The sequence below is a fragment of the Talpa occidentalis genome, unplaced genomic scaffold, assembly GCF_014898055.3.
Source record: "Talpa occidentalis isolate TD23 unplaced genomic scaffold, MPIMG_talOcc4v2.1 talOcc4.10, whole genome shotgun sequence".
Lineage (NCBI taxonomy): Eukaryota > Metazoa > Chordata > Mammalia > Eulipotyphla > Talpidae > Talpa > Talpa occidentalis.
Genome location: NW_023600993.1, coordinates 5,835,255 through 5,851,899, shown reverse-complemented (window position 1 = coordinate 5,851,899; position 16,645 = coordinate 5,835,255). Strand labels below are relative to the sequence as shown.

Below are 16,645 nucleotides of genomic sequence, written 5' to 3'. Positions count from 1 at the left end.
GCGAGAGACAGCCTGCTCAGCAGCAGACCTGCAGGACAGCCGCCAGAGAGAAAGGGCAGTGGTGCAGGGGCAGCAGAGCCTGGCATCTCTCCCCTTCACCTTTACTGCTGACAACCACAAGCAGGAGGGACCTAAGGTCCTGTCTGCAACCTGAGTTTCACCAATAATTAAGAAAGAGTCAAATCCCAACTCTGCCAAGGACAAATGGACCACCTCAGACAAGTCACGTAACCTCTCTGGACCTCCGAGGACAATCTCTTCCATGGGGCAGGCACTGATGGTCCCTAGCTTGCACATGGTTGTGAGATCTAAACAACATAAGACATGGTGATGCGTCCCCCTAGTCCAGTCTCCAGGAGCTCCCAGCTAGCTCTGTGATAAAAGCCAAGGTTGGGACATTTAAATGCTCCTTTTCAGAACCCCAGCTTCCCTCTCCATCTGTGCTCCACTTATGGCCCTCCCCCCATAAAGAACTGGCCACTGCACCCTGCTCACACCGTGCTACAGGAGCAGTCCCGCACGCAGGCAGCTCTGCCTCTGAGGTGGGAGCCCTCTGCCGGAGGACAGCGACCCTACCTGGCGCATCGCGGCACCACCTCAGAGCTAACACCTCAAGAGTGACCCAGGGATTCAGGGTCAAGTCTTCTTGGAGAAGGGGAGGGAAGGGAAGGGGAGTGGTAACAGCCTAGCTGGGCAGAGTAGCTTTTGGAAAGAATTGCTGCACTCCAGCTGCTGCTCCAGACTCCCTTGATCTTTTCAGAAAAATCGAGAGCAACTTCCAGCATCTGGTCCCCTCACCCTTGCTTTGAAAGAGCAGCGCAGATGCTCTTCACCACCTGGATCCACTTCGCGCCAGTGATGGCCACTCATCTCCCCTAGGATGCTCCTGCAGTACAACGAGGTGGCATTGCCCGCTAGCCTGCAGGGGGCTGAGGTCTGTTTGCTTGGCACACCTGACTTGTGGGGACGCTGAGCCTGGGGTGAACCCAGGGTGGTAAATGGCTTGGGTCAGAATGACTCAGGGTCCCCACCCTGGGTCTCCCTTTGACACGGTCGCTCCTGCACACTTTTCCTGAGTCTCAGTTTCCTTCTCTGTAAAATGGGTACCCAGCACATCAAAATGCAGAGAAGACTGAAAAGAGCTCATGGATGCCCAGAGCCTGGCACCAAGAACGCATTCAACAGATGGCCTAGGATGACGGTTAGCATCAAGTTGGGAGCCCAGGGTGGCTCTGGGGAAACTGGAGACCTGCCCTCCAGGTGTCTGTCCCAGCCCTAGTCTGTGGAGCCACAGGTGTCTGCGCATCAGGGCGCCTGGCCCAGACCTGGGGCTCAGGTGTCCCCAGCGAGCCGCGCCATCGGACCCTACCCGAGCCCAGGTTCCACGCACCCACCCCACGCCGGCTGACCGCGGGGTCTCGGCGGCACAGCGGGGATGCCCGGACCCAAGCCCGCCCGCGCGCCCCGCGCCCCCGCGCCCGCCGTGCTCCGCTCCCACTCACCGGCGCCGGCTCCCGGGAAAGTTTGGCGGCGGCGGGCGCGGCGGCCAGGCTGCTCGGTGCCGGCGGAGGCGGCGCTGGCGGCGCGGGTGGCGGCCGTGCGCCCAGAGAGCGGACGGGAAGGCGGGGCGCGGGGGAGGAGCCGCACCGAAGGGGGCCCGCAGGGAGGGAGGGAGGGGAGGCGGGCCCCGGGCCCCACCGGCCTGCAGCTCCCGGGTCTCGGCTCTGCGTCCGAGGCCGCCCCCGCGCCCGGAAGGGGCGCTGAGGGGGCGCCGCTGGCCCAGACACCTCTCCCACCTACCGCCCCAGGATCGGCTCTGCATTCGGCCGGCACCCCAGCCTCTGGGTTCTGCGCGGTGGGGCGCCTCCTTGGGTTTGGAGAGGTGGAAGAAGGGTAGAACCTGAGCAGCAATCCCCTCTGCAGCCCCTAGGCCTCCAGTCCCCTCCCCACGCACACCCACCTGAGGGCAAACAGAAATAGCAAAGTCAGGATAAAGCAGCAGAGAAAGTCAGAAACGAGGCGACTGGGAGACAGACATAGGTGAGACACCCCCGCCCCCTTCACTTACCGTGCGAGAGACCAACACAGCCAAGCCCGGACCACCTGATGGGCAAGGACTGCCTGGAGACTGCCTGGGAACCACAGACCCCCAGATAAGCTCAAGTTTCAAAATCTGAGCTGTTTTAATTAACACCCCATGCCAGACAGAATGGGGAGGGGGTGGGCGCTGCAAGGGTGAGGCAGGGGCTGTGGTTCTCCTGCAGGTCCCCAGGAGCCTCTGCCGCTGCTGGGGAAGACCCATGCTAACCTATAAACAGCCTGGCTTCACACCTTAGCTCAACTCTGAGAAGAGACTGCCATGTTCAGAGGAAAAGGTGGTGTGTGTGGAAGGAAGGGGGCTAGAGGCATCATGAGGGCATTCTGAGTAGAGCGCAGGCCCACTCCATGGCTAGTCTGAGGCCAGCTTCATCAGCTGTGCAAAGGAACCTGCAAGACCCCTCCCCCTGGCCCCATGGCCAAGCATGCTCCGGGTGCTTACTCATTTACTCTCACTCCCCCTGAATGAGTAGGGACTATTATGATCCTGCTTTTTTAAATAAAGATTTATTTATTTTTATACAAGACCTAGGGTATAGGCCAGAGGCACGGGAGGGTGAGAGGATTCACCAGAGACAGAGTAGACAACAGATCAGGCAGACTGACCGAAGTACACTGCTGAGGGGAGCAGCGGGTGAGACAGGAGAGGTCTGTCTCACCATGTGGGTTTCTCCCTGGCTGGCCAGGAATCGAACCAACGCTGCAGAGGCTGCAGACAGCTTCACAGCGCTGCGCTCAACCCGCTGCGCCACCGGGGAGGCCCACGATCCTGTTTTATAGAGGAGAAAACTGGGATGTAGGAGCAATTCACCTGCTCAAGGTCACACACATCTGGAAATCTGCCCAATGCTGCTGGCTGCGAGGTCCAAGGTCTTAATTACAGTGCTGTAATCTTCGCCTGAATGGTGCGGTTAGAAAGTTCCCTGGGATCATTTACGAGGAGGATTTAGTGAATGCTCCCTGTATGGTACTTCAGGGCCCCTGAGCCTGGCTGCAGGGTGGGATTACAGGGCCGCTGGTGAAGCCCGGAGACAGGAGGGTGGCTTCAGGCAGTCAGCAGACTGTGTTACAGTCCCGGGCGCCAATTCTGATCTTGGTGAATCAGAGGCAAGGGATCCGCCGTTTGTTCCTCTGACTAGTCCCCTGTACATTCGCATCTCCCACAACCAGGACTCCCCTGAATCCACAGTAAACCCTCTTCACTCCCTAGTGATTCTCCATACTTTGCATTTTACCAGGCAAAGGCACCCTTTGGATCTTAGTTAGCACTTGAGGTGGTGACTATTATAAACTCTGAGGGAAATGCATTTCCGTTTGTACAGCTGACAGAAGCGAGGGGGAGAAAGACCTAGGAAATGGCTGGGTCCACTTTCATTCCCCATCTCTCGCTCCTTTTCTGCAATTCAGCAAAGGCTTGATTATTTGGAATTCCTCTCCAAAGTTTCACTTCCTGGCTGCTTTTAGACCTAAGCCCATAGTGATCAGCATTTTTAGAAACATCAACATTTTTGGAAACAGTACGTCAGACCTGTTCTGAAGCCCCCGGGAACCAGGGTATGTTTTGCTGTGGCATTAAGAACTCATGTGTCAGGCCATCGTGGGGGCATGAGGAGTGGGTAGGCAGCCAATTTACTAATATACAGCAAAAAACAGTAATAACTAGTCTTGCGTCATATTCACCACATATGGGCTGTGTTCTAAGAGCATTACAAGGCAGATGCTATTATCATCCTATTTTGCAGATGAGGAAACCAAGGCAAAAATTGGTGAAAAGTCTTGCTCATAATATACAGCCAACAAGTCACTCCAAGATCAGAGAGTAAAGAAGCAGTTGAACCAGGTCAACCACCTGCATCAAGCTGCCCCACAGCCCTGCCCCTGTTGCTAAGCTTTGTGGGAGAAAGCTAGAAAAGGGGGACCATGTGAATGCCTGAGCAGCAATTAGAGGTATAGACTAAAAAGAAGTAGGTTAAAAACATCTCCTCTGTCACGTATCAGTTCTGCACTGACTCTGCTTCTTTGGGCTTCAAGTTTCTTCACCTATAGAATGAAAGTAAATAATGCCTCAGCCAGATCAGGACTCTGATGAAGTTTCTTTTGGTCGCAGGTAACATAAACCCAATTACAATCACCTTCAGACGAAAAGGACTTGGAACTGAAACATTTAGGAGGTTGCTCTGGATTCAGAAACAGCCCATGCCAGAAAATCAAAGGAACATGTCATGAACCTGTCTTCCCTTGTCTCTTATATCTGTTTTCTTTTATGTCAGTTTTATTACGGACCGGGGTCTTTCCACAGGGAGACAGAAATGGACAACCAAGCGACCTCAAGACAAGGAGATCACTCCTTCCCCAAACTTCCCCAAATCCCAGGGTTGACTCCCACTGGTCTGCATTGGGTCACATGCCCAGCACTGAAGCTGTCATGGTTGTCCTGATTGGCCAGGCCCGAGTCACAAGCTCGCAGCCAGAGTCAGGAGTAGGGTCGGCCCCTCATAATTCCGGGGGAATAGGAGTAGATGAGGAGGATTCCCAAAGAGAAAATCACGGTGCTGCTGGCAGAGTGCTGGAGTGCAGGCGCTGGCCAAGCTGACGTCTCTCCCTCGCAGGGGTGTTGTTAGGGTTAACGCACCTCTGTGCATGCCAAGTGTGTGCCTCTGGTGGGGGTTTGGGACGTGAGTTCCTTCCTTTTTTCCCCTCTCAGCTCAGAAACGGGATCCATAGCCTACCAAATTCAGACCAACTGCTGCTTTGCTCGGAGAGGCGAAAGAACATGCCTAAGATGACCCAGCTAACCAGCCACAGAGCCCAGCTCGCTATGCCTGGAACCCACGTCCCCTGGCTCTGAAACATCCCAGTTGAAGTCTTTGTTAAGAATTTTTAGATCCTCCACTAACCAAGGGAATTATCTTTGCATTTGTGCTGGGGAGACTGGAAAAGTGCAAAACCCTTAAGACCCAGAGGAAATGAACACTGCCCAGCTGGGCAACAAGCCTGGGGTGGCTCCATCTGGGCAGAGTGCTCATCCCCACTGCATTAGGGCTCAGCCATTTCCTCCGGGGACTCTGCACTCTGGGCCCTGAAAAATCCAAGTGGTCATTTCTTATCCAGCTGCCCAAGCAAGTGAGAACGACCTTCCCTTGCTTTATTTCCTGCTCAGCTTGTGAGAGCAGACATGCCTCCTTCAGGGTCAGAAAGGGCCAAGCAGCAAGCAAGTTGTTAAGAAATACCCAACTTGACCGTACAACTTGACCCTGCTCCAATTCCAAAGTTGGTGGTCTTGGGCTACTAGCCTGACAACTCTTAGTTAGGCCGGTAGGCTGTGACGTTTATCTATTTAAAGGAAGTTGAGCAAGAACGGCAGCTCTCAAGCTGGAAGGACAAGACCTGCTCCCCCTCCCTCTTACTCCGGCCCAGGCTTGCCCAGCTGACTGCTGGTCAAGGCGTAACTGCTGTGACCTTCCCGGAGGATGATTTGGAGCTAGACGCAGAGAACGTTAAGAATGCTCAATCCGTCAGCCCATAATCTAAGAATTTGTCCTGAAAGATGGACATGCATAGAGATGCTCATTGCAAGGTTGTGTAAAAGACCAAAAATAAACCAAATGTCTAACTCCAGGGGATTGGTTGAATAAATGATAGTACATCAATAAATGGACTGTTATGAAAACAGACGTTAAGATCCTAAGATCCTAAGAGCCCACTGAATTATGTGACAATGATCATGACATGAAAGACAAGGTACAAAGAAACTAATCTTGTTAAAAACAGACCTATTTATGTATAAAATGATTAACATAGTTCGGTTAGGGTTAGGTGAAGAGAGAACAATTTGTGGGTTCTTTTGATTTTGTTTTCTTAGCATTTCTTTAGTAAGTTTCACATTAGTAATTAGAAAAAACTGTCCAATCACTTTTATAAGAAGTTTTCTGTTTGGTTTCCTTTTACAAAAGCACTTTCAATTATTAAAAGACCAAGCCAAAAGTGAAATAAATTAACCACCTCCTTACCCCCCCGCCCCTCAATTCTCCTTCCACCACCTCCCAACCTCCCCTTCTTCCTGGCTGGGGTGCAGAGAGAGGAACAGGGAGGTTAAGACTGAGAGCAGAAGAAAGGGCCACAGAGCAGTGAAAAGAGGTCGCTCCAGAAAGCTGCACCCAGCTGCAGTGTGGCCCTGGGCAGGGCACCCGGCATCTCTGGGCCTCAGTGGCCACAAGCATAAAATGAAATGTTTGGTTACAACATCTCTGGCATCTGCCCAAGATCAAAATTCTCTGTGAGCGCCAATGAGTGTTCATATTGCTCCAGAAGAACATGTAGTGACACAGACACAGCTGCTCGTGCCTCTATGCAGCGACCTAGGAAATGGCCCATTCATGGGGGGAAGCACATAGACAGCTGTGCTCACGCCCACACGTTCTCTTCCTTGGGGGAGGGGGGTCTTGATCATTCAAATTCTGGCCTCCTGATAGCTCTCTGATGCCATCTAACCAATTTTTACCTTCTTTTTAACATTACCCAGGTTTTCCAGCTGCTTATGAGAGAACAGATCTCTATAGGCTAAGCCAGGCATAAGCAGAAGTCCATTTTTACGTTAAGTGAAAATGACTACTAATGGTATGGACAGGGGGATCCTATTTCTACACAAAACTTATGTTTATGTAGAAGAAATAGGCAAGAGTGAAAATATCCACAGCACCTTCTCTGACTGGGTTTTCACTTTTTAGCACTTAGCTGTATTTTTCAGGTTTTATGCAATGGGCACCTAAGCATGTCCAAACTGGGACTGACTTTTGAATTCAGTTATACCCATTTTTTAAGTGGGGAAACTGAGATCAAGAATATTTGAATTCACTTCAGTTGGATGATGTCGGAGGCTTGCAGGGGAGAGAACCATGCTACAACACCTAAAGACGTGGGACACTCATCACTTACCCCTCCATCCCAAGTGTCCCCAATGTGAGCTAATGCACCTGAGGACGAACATGACAGGAATCTGTCCTTGAGATGACCCACTGGAGAAAGATCCGAACACACCATCCAGGCACGACGCCAGAAGCACTAAAGGGACCATGGGGCAGTGGCTGGCTGGCCTCTCGGGAGCCACTCTCCCAACATTCAACTAAAGGGCTGTATTTCCCAGCCACCTACATTACAAGTTGTGACATGTGACAACATTTTGGTGAATGGGATGAAAGGGGAAAGCTGTGGGGGTTTCTGGGACATCTTTTTAAAGGGAGCAAGCAAAGCCTCTTTTCCTTTTTTCAGCTATTTGGAATGGAGACGCCACAACTGGAAACTTCAGAGGCCGTTCTAACCTGCAGTGTCACCTCGGGAAGGGAGCCCCGCAAGAGGATGATGGAGCAGATGAAGAGAGACAACCTTTGACACCAAGAAGCTGCTGTATAAGTCCTGGGCTGCCTAGTTCCATACTTCTTTTACGTGTGAAAGGAAGAAAAATCTATCTTGCTTATGCCACCATTATTTCAGGTTTCTCTTATGTGCAGATAAAGCCCATCTTAACATACACAGATCCTAAAAATAAAGTGCTATGGGAACAACAGAGTGAAGGAGAGAGGGATGAATATTTCCAATATTTCCACCCTGAACATGAGAGCCGCCAGAGGAGGTAAAGGGTCAGGGATTAGGAAGGACAAAGCCTGGAGGCACAGTGGACCCAGCAGGGAGCAGGGGCACAGGCTGGAGATGGACACAGGGACACTGGGACCCAGCAGTTGCATTCAGACCCCATCGTGACCTTGAACACACCACTTCCCCACACTGGGCCGCAGCTTCCCCATCTGCAAATGGGACTGATAACAGCAGCAACCTCATGAGGCTTTGAGGACGGTGTGAGCAAATGCACCTGCAGTGCCTGGGTGATGGACCCAGTGAGTGCTGGCTGTTCAGTGTTTATCGGCACAGAGGTGGGCGTGGCCTCACCAGGAGGCCAGGGTACTGGGCTCTGCATGTCATTGGTGCTCAGTTTTCTCTCCCTTCCCTCAAGGAGCTTACAATCAGTTTTTAACAAATCTCTACCAGACCCTGGGCCAGGAAGTGGCTGATCCCAGGACAGACCAGACTGCCACCAATTGCTGCTCGGAGTCCCAAGGAGAGGAGAGGAAAGCAAAGGGGCATCAAAATACAGCACAAGAAGTGGGACAGTGCTCCAGTTTCAGTCCACAAGCTCAGGCGAGCAAGAGGGGTGACCTTATTTTTTTGTGGCGTGAGCTCAGTCTCTGTTATGGTCTCTCATCTGGGTTGGCAAACATCCTCCCAGATAAATGTATTTCTCCTATTTCTCTGAGGTGGTATCTCAATTCTAGGAATCATTTGGGGGAGCTTCTGAGGTTCATCACCACTTATCCACGCTGGTATCGAGACATCTGTTCCTACCTGAGGTGTCACCTATCTACATGGGTCACTGCCAAGTTGTCCCTTGTTCTAAGTCTCACTCCCTCTCTCAGCTACTTTCAAGTGCTCCCCGAGTGCACAGGACCCACCCCTCAGCTCCCAAGGCCCTGTGCACAGAAAGCGTGCTAGCCAGATGAGGTTCTTCTGCCCAGCCATGCAGCCCTTTCTCGCAGAGTCTTCCAAGGGGAAGAACACAGACTCTGTCTGTGAAATGTTCCCCACTTCTGGGGACCCTGGGGGCTCTCCAAGTGCAGGGTCACACTCAGGTAGGCTCCAATGCCCTCTCCTCTGGGGCTCACATCATCCCTGGCTTACCTGCTACTACCCCAGATCTCTAACCTGGCCTAGTTTCAAGGAGACAGAGCTACCTCCTACCCCCCTGCATCTTCCCAGGATAATCCTGTCATCAGTGCACAAGACCCTTTCCAGACGCTCTTGAGACCATAGACTTTTGAAACTGAAAAGCCGGGAAAAAACTTTGGTTTCTTTTTTTCTGCAGGGCCAGAAAAGGACAGTAGCTTCAGGTCACTAGCCTAAAGTGGGAAGCTGTGTAAGGCTCCTGGGTAACAGAAATCAGCAAGAATGAAAAACACCACAAAAAGCCTCCACCATAAATCCATCAGGAAGAGTGACCACATCAAGTGTTGGCTAGGATGCGGAGCCTCCAGAACTCTCCATCAGGCCCAGCAGGAACACAAAATAGGATGCACCCCAGGGACACTGCTTGGCCCTTCCATAAAGCTAGGTTTACCTTATGATTCAGAAATTCCACTCCTGGGTATGTATCACCAAGAGTCATGAAAACTTATCTCTACAAAAGACTGTACAGAATCCAAGCAGCTTTATTCATAATCATCCCAACTGGAAACAACTCAGACACCCACCAGCAGGAGTTTGAATAAACAAATTGTGGTGCGTTCAGACCCTCCAACCACACAGCTCTAAGAGTGGTTGAGCTGTTGCTGCCACAACAACATGAAGGTCAAAATCACTGTTTTAAACCAAAGAACCCAAATGCACAAAAGTGAATAGTCTAGATTTCTCTCTTAGGAAATTCAGTTTCTGGTCTCAGAAGCGGTGAGCCAGTATAACTGCTGCTGAACTCAGAGAGGCAGTGGAAGTGGGTGCTGGAAAATTCTGGACTTGGGTCTCTGGGATGGTAACTTAGCTGTATAAATAGGCAAAAATGTTAATTTGCATATTTTGCTTTGTCAATTGGCCTCAACTAAAAAAAAAAAAATCTAATTTTCCTGAAAAACCAGAGAGGCCAACATTCAAAACCAAAAAGCTGAGGTGCAGTGAGGAGGCACTACACAGCACTGCCAGAGAGGAACCAACCACGTGGAAGGGCTGGACATGTGGTGGGGAGGAAGCCCTAGGGGAAGTTCCCCAGGGAAAGTGATGGTGAGACTGAACTTCGAAGGACCCAAGCTGAAGGTCACACAAAGAAAAAGGCGAAGGGCACTCCAGGCTCAAGGGACAGCCTGCAGAGGCCCTGGGTGCCCAGGAGAGCCTTACTAAGGGAGCACGAGCTGTGGAGCCAGCTAAGAGCCACCACAGCCAAAGCCAAAGGGAGGCTGAGGAGTTGCTGCCAGACTTGGACTTTCAAGAGCCCACTTGGGAGGGAAAGAGGGTGTAAGGGCTGCGCTGACCCAGGAGATGCGGGTTGTATGGGGCAAACTAGGGCAGGGGACAAAGGGTTGGGGAAGGAGAGAAGAGCTTCTAGGGATAAGGAGGAGGAAGGCAGTATTGGGGGGCAGGACAGAGGAGATAGTGAAGGAGACTGAAGGAAACTCAGGTGCTGGCTGTCCATCCCAGGGATGAGCCGCCTCCTGAGAAGAGAGGAGACAGTAAGGTCTGTAAGAGCTGCAGAAGTTGGCTGGATGTTGATCCTGCCTATAGGGTCCTGCTTACCAGACCCCACTTTCTCTTTGGAGACTCACTCCTTTCTACTCTCAGGTCAAATACCTAAAGTGGGGGGGGGGCTCTTAGTGGTAGATCAATGACCCTCAGCTAATCAGTCAGCATGTTCCAGCTCTCTGATGGAATATGACCTGGATGGGTAGGTCTCAGCCTCTGCTCAGAGCTTCCTTGGTGTACCTGAATCCAGGCCCCCTGCATTCGTTGACAAAGCAGCAGGGCAGACCACTCCACACTGGCAGATGACAGTTTTAATTACCAAGGCAACCTATGAAGAGGTTTGTCTTGGGCGGCTGCAGAATTAGTTTTCCACACCTACCTGCTGAAAAGCTTCTAGAGAGGCTTCAACTGGGTTCAGTCACGTGCATGGTCCAGGTGGCCTGAGCGCCACTCACAACACCACAGCGTCCTTGCAGCAATTTCTGAGAGTGGGAGGCACATTCCAAGGACAGGGGAGGGGGTAAGGAGCTTCTAGTTGCTTCTGGCCAGCTCTAATCAGTCTCTGGAGTGTCTTTCCAGCATGAATTGATCCAAAGGGAGTTAGCTCTGGAGATTATGCTGGAATTCTTGGGAAAGAATTCTGGGGGTGCTGAACTGGTGGAATGTAAGCTGGAAACTGCTGATGGCAGTCTTTGCCACCAAGAGAGGGAAAGCCTGCCTAAGAATGGAGCTAGCGCTTGAGTCTAAAGACCCGAGACGCCTGATGACGCTATTGGGGCTCTTAGATCCAGCCATGCCTGACGACCATCTGGACTTTTTGTCATTGTGAGCCAATTGATTCTCTTCTTGGAGTAGTTCTGAGTGAGACTTGTCACTTCTAACTGGGGAGCAGAGTTCTGATGAATACAGGCTCCACTCCATTTCTGTTTGGGGGTGATAAGAAAGCTGTGGAAATGCATAGCGGCAGTGGTTGTAGACACTGTGAATGTACTTAATGCCAATGAAGTGCACACTTAAAAATGGTTAAAAAGGTGACTTTTATGGTATGTATATTGGGCCACAATAGGAAAAAAATTTAAGAAAAATTTCATAAATATGACGAGACAGGCTTTAGGTAAAGGAAACATAAAATGACTTCCTGGAAGATGAGCATTTTGAGACGGTGCTTGGAAGATGACTAGGCAAGACCTGGTAAGGGAGAGTAATATTCAGGTGGAGGGACTGCAAGGGTACAAGCAACCCTTGCAGGGAGGGGAGTTAAAGGTGTGTTCAGAGGATGCTGAGGTGACTGGAATGGACTGGGAGAAGGTGGGAGATGAGTTAGGAAGGAGGATTAGGAGCCACGCTGGGAGGGCATTCAATGCCAGAGTGAGTCTGGGTTAACCCAACCAAAATCTAATTCCATGGGCTAGAAAACACAGCAAGAAGCTCCATGGGGAAACCCTCATGGAGAATTTAAGGAATGACTTCGGGGTCCCAGACTCCATGGTCTCCCTGAAGTCAAGTTTTATTTTATCTCGGTGCCCCCCCCCCCCAACTAAGCTGGACAGCTGGAGAACTCAGGTACTTGTGGATTGTCTCAATAACACAGGGTGTAGATGTCCCTGCCTTGTATGTCCCGGCCTCATAGCTTTCCCAGGCTGGGACATCTGGAGGACTTGGCCAAAAAGAAACCACAAGTGCCCAGGCCCTTGCCCTTTGCATCCCAACCCCACACAATAGGCAGAGCACCCCTGTCACACACATTGGGTTCTTCTTATTGAAAACCCTCCTAAGGCTTCCCAGCCAGCACCCCTCACGCCAGGTCTGCAGGGCTCCCTATTTTTTCTTTCTGCACACCCCTGTCCTCATCTCTCACCCTCACCCCAGGGTTCAGTCATCCCAGCCTCCTTGCTGCGAGCAAACATAGCAAGCTTGTGTCCACTCATTAGATGACTGATACCTGGGCTGTTACCTCTTCTGGGTTGCTATAATGCTGCTATGAAGATTCTTGTACAAGTTTTTTTTTTTTTTTTCCATTCTTTTGGGAATATTCCTGGGAATGCTGGATTATATGTTAATTCCTACATAATTTTTTTAGGATCCATCGAACTGCTTTCCAGAGCAGCTGCACCATTTTTCACTCCCATCAGCAATGCCTGAGGTTTCCAAAGGCTCTACATCCTGGCCAACACTTGTGGGTGTGAAGTGGTCGCGTTGGGATTCTGATTTACATTTCCTGAATGATTAATGGCACCGAGCATCTTTTCCTGTGCCGCTTGGTCATCAGTATGTCTCCTTTGGTGATAAGTCTATTCAGATCCTTTGTCCATTTTTTAGTTGGGTTGTTTGTCATTTTGGCATTGAGTTATAAGAGTTCTTTGTATATCCCAGATACTAGACCCATTATCAGATAAATGATTTGCGAATAATTTTCCCCACTCTGTAGGTGACCCTCACCCCTTAGCCAGAGCACAGGATACACTTTGACCATGAAAACAGAAACGTTCATTCATAGCTCTCACCCAACAGCTTGTGGTGGCAATTCTGCCCCCTGACAGCAGATCACCGTGTGCCAGACATCCAGTATAAGTCATCTGCAAAACGAGACAGAGGTGCTCACCCACAGAATCAACTAAAGCAAATGGGACATGTCTCGGTGGTTCTGAGCCCTTGGACTGCACGTCCTCATGCGCTGGGAAACAGGTGTCCAGGCTTCCCCTCCAAACAGTGACGTCTGAACCTCTTGGGGTAAAGTGGGCATCAGCCTTTTCACTATTCAGGGGTGGAATGGGGCTTCGCTGTTTTTGAGGAGCTTCCAGGGGATCCTAATGTGCAGCCAGGCTTGTGTTGAGCTAGGACAGAGTGATCAATGCCCCTTATCTATTTAATTGATCTTGAATACTGCAGCTGAAGAAAAGCAGATTTAATTAGAGGCGGCAAGACATTTGTGAATATGCTGATGACAAAGTCTGGGCAGTTTCAAGGGCTTCACAAGTGTATTTCTGGTTATCTCACTCTCACCTGTCTCTGATCGAAACGCATGTTCGCCAGGATGGTGACTGGAGGGGGAGTTAAAGGAAGTAAGTGTTAGAGAGAAAGTCTCAAAAGTTAAGACCCAAAGGGGAGGAGGGAAGGCAGGAAGGAGAGCGAGGAAAGGGGCGAGGGAGAACGGGAGAGTAAAGAGAGTTTCCTGAGCTAACTGGACAAGAGTAAGTGAAGACACAGGAAAAAATAATCTGTGAAAGTACAAGAGACCTGGCCAGAGAATGTACTCCTGGTTGCCGGCTGCAGGCCATGAAAGCATGGGCTGGGCAGGGGTGTCTGGGTGGGAACCCGAGAATCAGACCCAGGCTCCCCTTTGGGAACACCAGCTCCTGTCCTCTGAGAAGCGGACACCGAAACAACAGGCGCGTGAGGGACATCTACTATGCAGGCATCGTCCTGAGGAGTGAGGGGCGGGGCAGGGGGAGACGGAGGGCCTCAGCTCACAGTGAGATCACGCGCCTGAGAGAGGAGAGTGGGGAGAAAGAGGCCTGGGTGGCAGAGCCTCAGACCTTGGTGCAGGGGGATGCCGGCCACCTACTCTTGTCCACAGGGAATGTGAAAGGGGCAGCTCCATGGCCCTAGGCACTTCTAGAGTAAGGGAAACACATGTCCATCCAAGCACGACTTACTCAGCTTGTATTCAACAGAAAGCTCTGTGCTGGGCCTTGTGGACTTAACAGTGTGAGTCCCTGCCTCAAGGAGCTTTTACAGCACAGCTGGCAATGGACATACAAGACGTTTGAGTCACAACTGCGAGAGGGCAGAGAATCCATAGGGGGAGGATATATAAGTCACCATGTACACCTGAAGTCTTCTGAAAGTGAAAATAAGTATGACTGGATGACTGGCATAAACTGGGAGGCTCACCCTGGGCAAACAGACAGGGGTATCCCGAGACAGGGACGCGCCGTCTAGTCCAGGGAATCAGGGACTTGTCCTTGGAGAACGGGACACCTGAGCTGGGATCTGAAGGACGGTGGGAGTTCACCGGTGGCTTGGGCCTCCTCATATCATCGGAGCCATGACCTCTCCTGGGAGCCATCACCGTGCGCGACCATTTCAAGGCTGGTCCTCTCATCTTAGAGTCTCTCATATCTGGAAGTCACTGTTATCTGAAAGAGCCCAGAGCCCGTCCCTGGCCATGTCATTCTGGAGAGTGACTAAGGAACTAGTGATGCCCAGTTAGGAGCCATTTTTTACCTTTTTTGAGACATCAATCACCTGCTTTCCCTTGTTTTTTTTAAATTATAAATACACATGAAATAAAATATCCCATTTTAATCATTTTTAGGCGTGCAGTTCGGGGCATCAAGGACGCTCACACTGCTGTGCCGCTGTCCCCACCGCCGCTCCAGAGCACCTTCCCAACCAAGGCGCCTCACGCAGTGACACTCGCCTGTCCCTCTGCCCCACCCCTGCTGCCCTGCTACTTTCTTGTACTAAGCTAGTTCAGATTCCTCGTATGAGTGGAATCACACAGGAAGTGTCCTTTTGTGGCTGACATTTCTTTAGCCTAAGGTCCATGAAGTCCATCTACACTGTGGCACGCGTCAGAATTCCATTTCTTTTTAAGGCTGTACCACATTCCGCCGCCATGTGAGCTTACCGCCCTTTGTTTATCCATTCTCCCATGGGCGTTTGGCTGGGTTCTACCTTTTCTGAGTCATGCTCCTATGAACAGCTTCCTTCTCCTGCTTCCAATTCTTGTGGCTACACACATAGAAGTGGACTTACTCTGCATTCAGTTTTTCTAGGCACCACCATACTGTTTGCCACGGCGGCCGCCCCACCTTATATTGCCACCATCCAGGGGCTCTGATGTCTCCACATCCTCACTCACTTATTATTTTCCCTTCTAATTTCTTACAGAAACTTAAAAAAATTGTGGTAACTGTGGATTCATAGGCAGTGGTGGGACATGTCACATGTGTAAACGTGCCCGTGTGATCAATTTCTCACCAATTTATCCCCCGGGTAGGGTCATTTGGCCACCAGCATGGAAGAGACGCAACTGCTCCATCACAAGGGTTCACAGAAGATGAAAAACACTTTTATTTTGGAAAAACGGAAACTACACAAAAGTAGAGAGCAGAGCCACTCCTGTCATCCAACATCAGGACACAGTTTCCGACTGACCTCACGAGAGCCGTGCCCTCCGTGTCATCACTCAATAACCTGTCCACTTATCATGCCATCTGTGCCCGAGGAGCATCAGGAGCACCACTAGGGAGGAGAAGAGTGAGGTGGGGATTTCGTGCCCATGTTCCCTTCCCAGGCAACTCTCTACACCACCTTCTCCCCCTCCCTGTCCTGTCTCCTCCGCTCCCAGCCCCAGGGTGATAGGAGCCCCTTCCATGACGCCCGCAGTTTCTCTCCACCTGCTCATACTGTTCTCAATGGTGCCTTCGCTAATCACTCTCTGATGACCCACTCTGGTGTGCAGCTGTTCCCTGTTTCCATGCTGATGCAGTCATCTTGTCCCTGGACACCCCACCTGAAAGTGCACCCTCCTCCACATGGCCACCCTCTGTATTCTCGGCTTCATGTCCCTCAGCATTCCTCACAATCTAACACTGTACCTATTTGATTTACCTATGTTGGTAATTATCAGTCTCCCCCCACTGGCACAGCTGTGTCCTGTGGCACAGGCCGTGCACTGCACAATTCCAAGGGCCACCGCTTACAGACTACAATGTGAGAGGGCAATGTCACCTCCTGGAGTTGTGCAACAGGGTGGCTCTGCCCCTGCCAGAATATCAGTGCAGTCTTTTTGTTTTCCCCATTATTGTATCAAGTGCTTGCAACAGGGCTTAGCCTACAGATGTTCTCACAAAACTGTCTTTAATGACTGAGCCCCTTCTGCTTCCCATAAGAAGAACAAGTGTCCTAATACAGTGGTGTCAGGCAGATAACTTCTAGTGTTTTAAAGGCTTTCCTTGGCACTCTATGCCGTGATGACAAGGCCCCCAGAGTCGGGGGCACGGCTTTGTTTCCTCCACTGCCCATGTCCCTGCCAGTGTGTGCTCTTGGTGCCCCTGTAGCCCATGGGGAGCATCCGTGCTTGGGAGGTCCCGTGGCCCATGCCCAGGACAGTCGTAGCCAAGGTTGACAAGGTGCAGAATCCTGTCCCCTTAACTCCACAACTCCAGCCACCTCAGCGGTGTACCCTGAGGGGCCAGGCTGGAACCTCCCCCCCCCGCCCCCAGGAGACTGTCTCATCACTCAGCTCCCAGCCCACAGGAGCACA

At 51.2% G+C, this 16,645-nt stretch overlaps 1 protein-coding gene across 13 annotated transcripts in view; it reads right to left on the bottom strand.

The window, feature by feature from the left end:
- HRH1 (histamine receptor H1) overlaps positions 1-16,645 on the bottom strand; it is a 127,437-nt gene that overhangs the window by 68,661 nt on the left and 42,131 nt on the right. The window contains exon 1 of one of the 13 annotated variants that reach the window (XM_054697604.1): positions 1,503-1,530. The exons of the other annotated variants lie outside the window; for them this stretch is intronic. The gene's annotated coding sequence lies outside the window, so the exon portion shown is untranslated. Of the gene's footprint in view, positions 1-1,502; positions 1,531-16,645 lie in introns of those variants that run through there. 13 annotated transcript variants of the gene reach the window in all.